Source organism: Malaclemys terrapin, chromosome 3, assembly GCF_027887155.1.
Source record: "Malaclemys terrapin pileata isolate rMalTer1 chromosome 3, rMalTer1.hap1, whole genome shotgun sequence".
In the NCBI taxonomy this organism is placed as follows: Eukaryota; Metazoa; Chordata; order Testudines; family Emydidae; genus Malaclemys; species Malaclemys terrapin.
Window position 1 is genome coordinate 99,750,798 of NC_071507.1, and position 7,383 is coordinate 99,758,180.

The window sequence follows — 7,383 nt, forward strand, 5'->3', positions numbered from 1 at the left end:
CTGGTGGCCAATGACAGAATAGCTATTTACTGTTAGAAGCCCTAAGGCTGTACTGAGAATGCTCCAGGGGGTCACAGGAGAGAGAGCAAGGAAATTTTTCAAGATGGAGGCAGATTAGTTGCTTAGATGAATTTGTATCAGAATAAAATATCTTTTTTTCAGTTCAAATCTGTCTCCCAATACTACACCACCAAATTTGACAATGTCGGCCTTAATTTCTTTGTGTCAGCTTTCTCGTCTGCAAAATGGGTATCGTAATAATACCTATCTACCTTACAAAATTCAGCTAAATTCATAAACGTTCTAAAGTAATTGAGGCCCTAGGATGGAAGGGTTAGTAGAACTGTAAAATATTACCATTCCAGACACACTGCTCTTTTAATGGGCTTAAAATGATACAAGGTTCAAAGCCAGAATGAACTTTTAAAATAAATTATTTAAGTAAATGTAATGCTGGTGGAAGAGGTCATATTGTCAGCCCTGGCAATTTAAATCCACTGCTTACCCATATGCTAGGAAGAGCACAGACAACTGTAATGTCAGCTTCTCCTCACTACACCACTTCTGCACCTCAACTCTATCCTGGATTTGCGGCTAGATGTGAGATGATAGTTAAGTCATGATGCCTGAAGCTCTCTGTTGTGACTGCCAAGAAGGGTACCAGTTAGTACCAATTATGATGTAGACCTGTGTCTGTTAGGTGCTGGATTAAGACCACAAACTCATTTCCCACTTACCACCAGCCAGTTGTCATATGAGATGGTGAAGACTGGACCACACAATTACTGCCCAGGTTCAAATCAGTGACTAATAGGTGAAAGGCTTCCTAATCAATTATGAACTCTCCACCTCCCCGCCCCCCGCCCCAGCCATCCATGCTCCTTTAGGTGTATTTTTTTAAAGTAAATATATATCTGGTCTTCTCTTTTGGTGACAAGCCCTGTGCCAATGGGATCACCACAGATTTCTACAGAAAGATACAGTAGAATGATATGGTACTTTGATTGTCTGACTTTTTCATGGGTTCACAGAGGGCTTTGCTTTCAAAACAGGTAAAAACTACAACTAGCCTTCTGTAAAGACATGACTTTTCTTTGCCTGAGCCTGTTTAAAATGTATATCAGACACCTGTGACAACTTTAAGAGCTGCCAACAGAGAATAAACCTCTGGGAAAATGTTAGTAAAACTGGTCTGACCGGATGATTAACCTCAGGACTCAGTTCAACACAACTAGTGCTCAACCTTAGTCAGGCAACAGGACTATAAAGAGAAAACCTGTGTGTTGCATGCTAAGATGTTGGTTGGTCTAGCAAAGAGGAGCACCACACACTACTCTTCATCATGGAATCCTCCTTACACTAACTTCTTGACATTCTTTCATCTCTTTTTTCAATGGGATATGCCTATTTCCAAGTTGAGCAGAAGGCTATTGCAGTAAAACAATCTCTTGATATGCAGAATTCAGGCAGCTAATGTATGTGTTTTGATAGCATTTTTGTACTAAGGTCTTTAGCAGGTTATTTTTTAATAAACTGGAACAATAAAATAAAAATATAAGTGCCTTGGAGCTGATACGAGCTTTCCATTACAGAGAGTGAGACATATTGCCTCTAAAGTATTCTGCATTATCATCATTACTGTCATGACCAAGACATGGGCAGGCTGGAGTGAGGACTGTCAGAGTTGCGCTTCTAGTTCTAGCAACTGCTAGCAGGTCACTGAGTGGCAGGTTGGCACTTGCTAGTTCCAGAAAGCCCTGTGGACCAGCAATTGAGACCTGTGGTCCCTGTCAAAGATATTCAGATTTAGATTTAAAAAGGAAAGCCTTTTTGCTACAATCTTCTATGTCCCTCTATGTTGGAAGCAGGGTTTTGATTCCACAGTAATTCAATCACATCCAGGGGGCCATTTGGGATATCTGGCATCCCTTAAGGATAAAAAGTGCTTCAGACTGCCTTCAAAGAGGCATATGACAGGGAACCCCTTAGGCATTGTGTTATCAGTATGAGACTTATGGAACTGGAAGGCCTATAACTCAAATGTATTTGGATTCCCAGCTGGGAGTCACTATGTCAGTGTTACTCTTTGCTTATGGGATGCTATGGCTATAACGCTTTAGAATAGATGAATCTTGATATGAATTACGACTTCTTGGCTAAAAAGTTTAGTATTTGATATGTCCTCTCTTGGGAACTGTCTCCTGCCCTTGTAGGGGGAGAGGGACTCAATGACTGGATAGGGCATTTATCTCTAATATGGTCCACTATGACAATGAGCAAAGAACAAAACCGAGTAAGTCACCAGCTGAAAGAAACCATCTGAACTTAGCACACGCTGAGTGAATCAAAAGCATGTAATGGGGCACACTTGGTATACACTATCTCTGTTGTATTTGCATAATTACAACTTTGGGTTTTTACAACTCAGGTTTTAGTTCCTAGATTCTAGAGCTGAGCAAACTATTTATAGGGGATAATTTATTCAGTAAATTTAGCCTGTCTTTCCATTTGCAAATGAGCTGTGTGACTTTTATGAGGGTTTGTGAGCCCAGCCAGCCTTTCCTAGTGGAGCCAGTTTCAGTTGCAACAGTGTCTCTAGACCTAAACTGCCTCCAGACTGAAGCTATGGTTCTGACTCCAAGTTCCATTACATCAAGAGCCCAACTGTTCAGAAAGCAGAAATGTCATCACAGACCGTCTGAATAAATAAAAGGCTAAGAATTTCCCCCCAAGGCGAGGGGGCGCAAATGACTCACAAGAAGCAGGACTGAAGTTTGGGAGAGCTCTGAGATGACCAGAGGGCTCAGCCAGAGTCTTCACTTTATCTTGTGCAAGCTGCTGTTTATGTAATGGGCCTAATAGCCTGTAAACTTCCTGCAATGACTTTGGGGACAACATCAGACCAGAGGCCAAGAGATGAGAGAGAGAGAGAGACCTACCAGGACGGCTTACTTTTGCCCTTCTCAAAAGTACCTGTGTTTCTCCTCCAGCCTGGGATAAGGAAACCATGACTGCTCTGGTTAATATCCAACAGTTTTGGAGCAGGTGCTCTAGTACCCTCTTGACACAGTAGTTCCTAAGAGACCTACACTGAGTTGCTGGTTTGTGCACTCTCTTTCCAATCTCATCACTAGGGCCTCTTACCCACAACAACAGGCCTAACTGTCTAGAAGCCAGCCAATGCTAGCACCCCTAAGATGAATTTCTTTCGTAACTGCGGACTCCGTTGTCTTAGTCACATGTGCTGGGAGTCAGTCTTTGTGTAAGGAAAGTCCAGTCAATTGGGTTTGGTGGGGACAGATTGTCTTGTGGGGATTTTATATTGTGATGAACCTGCTGATTCATTACTTATCACCATAGAATGGGCCAGAGGGAAAGGACAGGTCATTCTCGGAGGGACAGAGAGCATTGTGTTATGCAGAGTGAACAGGAAAAGGAAGTGACATTGAGGATGAAGAGGATCAGGCTTAGGGAGAGAGAGAGAGGCTGTGTGAGATCTAGGTTAGAGGCAGCACTGTAATGGTTGGCTGAATGCTAGGGGGCAAATTTGCAAGCATGCAGTATCAGGCAAGCCCTATAGATGGATGACAACTCAGAGCGAGGAACTCTCACCAGTGGGATTTTAGGTATCTGCCTGAGGCCAGGGCCATCCACATGGAAGCCTTGTGCATTCACGCCAGCTCCGGGGCACCCTTGGCCCACTCCCTGACAGCATGGTTCTTATCACAGCTGATACCCCAGAACTTCCCACCACTTTGGGAATTCTGCAAAATGGAGGGGCCACTGAGAAAAAGTTAAAACAGCCAGAAAGGCATAGTGCTGCAGAGGCAATTGCTTCTTACAGGAAGGGGGAAATCTGTGCATGGAGGATCTTAAGGTGACCAGATGTCCCAATTTTATAGGGACAGTCCCGATTTTTGGATCTTTTTCTTATATAGCCTCCTATTACCCCCCCACTCCCTGTCCCGATTTTTCGCACTTGCTGTCTGGCCACCCTAGAGGATCTCCTCTGTCTGTGGATCCTGGGGGGACAATAACTCCTTATAATTCCAAAAGTCATTAGAAGGCGTTGCATGGCAAATTATGTCTTTCACCGGTTTCTTAAAAGGCGAACAGTTCTTTGGTGTCGAGTTTGCTTTGCTTGTTTCTGTCATAAGTGAAGAATTATCTGTGACAGTAAGTGTGAATTTTGGGTATAACAACAGAGCTGTGGAGTTGTGGTCAAAAGGTAAATTCTGCTTTTTGCAACATGTTTGATCAGGCTGAGATATTGTCCGTAGTGTTGTGAACAGAAGCAGTGTGACTCCCAGTGGGCAGAACCTGGAGAGGGAGAGAACATAAACAGAGAAAGAGAGGACAGAGTTGGCCTGGCCTAATGTACTGTGCTCTGCCAGCCAGCTTGCTCTGTCTTTAATGCCTGATTTCCCGTTCCCAGGCATGCAGAGCTCAGTCTCTTGTGGGAGGGAGTACTTCAAGTTGCTCAACAGAAACCCCACTAAGTGATGGGTGGGCCAGTGCTGTTTGCCTCTTAAAAAATGTTGGCTTCAAAAAGTGTTGAAAACTAGTCATTATCAGGGTGGGGAGGGAGTGCGTGTGAGCACGGTAGTCATCCATACAGCTTACTTTGGAGGGAGAAGTACACTGGATACTGCTGCCTTCCTGTCAGAGGCTGGTCGCAGTGGGAATTCAGTGCCTCTGAAATCCACCACTTATTTTGATGCCTGAAAAATGGATTTGAGTGCCTGCCAGTTCTGGCCTATGTGACTTGCTCATGGCCACAAAGCAACGACAGAGCTGGGAATGGAACTTGGGTACTCCTGGCTGCTTGTCCCATGCTGAGCTCACTATACTAGGAGTCCTCAAACTTCTTCTCTTTTCTCCCCCTGCCCACCATGGCATTCTTCTCCTGCTGGTAGCTCCAGGATCACTGGTCACTCTATCTCAGGGTTCTATACTGCTTCCCAAAGCTGTAGAATCTGAGCTCTGGCACCTGAAGGTATATTCTGTTTTCTCTTCTTCTACCCTTATGTAGCAGAAGAGGTAGTTATGTTGGCTTCTCCTTCCCTTCCTCTCCAGTGGCTGTCACAGTCTCCAAGGACTTTTTGGAGCTGGAAACAAGAAGGAAAATAAGCTCCACCTGACCAAGTGGAACCACTGTGCTAGACTGTTTTGCTACTGCTATAACATCATATGCACTTTACAAGTAGGGAAACTCTGGTCAATAGAAGGGTTATGAGGATCATTGCCTCTTCATCTGTCCCTCTACCCTGTTTGCGCTTAGGCACAGAGAAATTCAGGCTGAGAATTTCCAAGCTGCCTTGGGGATTTTGATGCCCAATTCTCATGAATGTTAATAGGATTTGGGGGCCCAAATCCCTCAGCCAGCTTGAAATATCTCAGCCTAAGGTCAAAAAGTGAGTCAATGGCGGCGCTGAGACTAGAACCACCACATTGCAAAAGATCATAACCCAGCCAGGAGAATGTAATTCAGCTGGAAAACCCTAAGCATTTCTAGGGAATTAGGAGATTGGCACGTCCTATCCTTTCCCTCTGTCTTGTGCCAAGGGTTTAAGAGGAGCACTCAAAGATAAGAAAGAAGAATAGTAGCAGCAAAAGAAGAAGTAAACAAGACACACATGGATGTAACATGATGCTTGAAAATTGAAACTGAAAGAAAAACCAGGAAAGTCAAAAGTGAATTGCACATGTAAGTGGGCCAGATCCTCAGTTGGTAAAAATCAGCTGTTTCAATAGCTTCAGTGGAGCAACAATGCTGAGTTTCTACTGCCGTTCGTTATGCTAGCAGTCATTTTATAAACAGATAACCATGGTTTCACACATGCCAAACGCAAATGTAGCTGAATAGATTTGGCTTCAATGTTCCAACTAGCATCCCCCCAAAATCCCTCAACTCAATTTTTTCCCATCAAAAAGGTACCCTTTAGCTAAGAAAAAGTATGTGAATTTTTAATCTAAGGTACATTTTAAAAAAATCCCACCGTGCAGGCCAGTGAAAACAGATGTTTAGAATCTCAGCTCTGATGAGAGCTGCCACTACCAGTGATGGTAGACTAGCCTTTGACACTAGAAGGAAGCTCTTTGCTTTGATGATATTGCAATCTCTTCAGTATAGTGTAATTTCCCAAGGGCAAGATAACAAATAAAAGGCTAGATCTGCAGCTCCATTTAGGTGCAAATCAGGGTAGCTCCATTGACTTCAGAACTCAGGATCTTGAAGACTTTCAAGGCAAACAATACACAGTTTATTCAACACAGTTAATTCTCCTTTTTTTCCTCCTCTGAGATGATTTTATCCTGTTTTCTTTTATTATGTCACTCTGTGCAGTGAAGGATGTAGTTGGCTGGCTGTGCTTAACCAAGTCAAATGAGCAGATGAAAACTTCCAGCCTGCCCTCAAGGAGTGCCTGCCTGAGGAGAGTAATAGGCTCTGCTTGTTGACAAACCATTTAAATCTTGTGTAGAGGGCCATCTGTACCACTTAAGCCCCACCTAAGAGGTACCTGGAGCAATCCAGGCACTCTTCACCACAGAGAGGGTCTCCATGCTGGCTCTTCATAAACCAAATTAGGGGCAGACCATGGAATTGGACTAGAGCCACTTTTATGTTGATCCATCCCAACACCACACAAAACAAGTGTGGCAGGGCCACAAAACTTGATTTCAGGCCACTGAGGGGAATAGCAGAAGTCAAGGAGGAGGGAAGCTGCCCCTGTATGGGATTCATTCCATCTACATAGAGCCTGAATATTTTGTGAACAGTAAATATATGGGTGTAGTGAACATCATCCATAAATAGTCCCACCCTCACCATTCCCATCCTCACTGTTTTAATCTATCTGCCTTGGTATCAGTGACAGCTGATTCACCATCTAGAAGTTCTGTGTAGGGAAACTGCACAGGTCATCACACCGTTTTACTTTTGTGTTTCTCTAGAGTGCTGATGTGTATGTTTGTCTCTGAAACCAAGTTTAAAACAAAGGCTAGTTAAAGAATTCTTCACCGGGCCAAAACAGTGCCCCCCTCCCCCCCGCACCCCAATTTGTTTGGATGTATTTAAAATTGCAAGGTGTTAGTCTCATTGCAACAATACTAAGCAAAAGGTGCATTGATCATTTTTTGAAGGGGGATGGGATTAGTCAGAGCACTGAAAATAGAAATCTTTTTTCCCAGCTATTTGCACACTCCTCTCTCTGCTAATATCTGTGATTTGAAGTTAGCAGGGCTCACAGAGCCATTGGTTTTGTTCCAGATGTAGGGCATGCAACAGCATTGTACATGTTTTGTTGTTGTTTTAACATGCCTGTTGGAAACCTCATTGTTGACAAACCTAAGCCTTCATATTCACCACAGGTTTGCATCCAC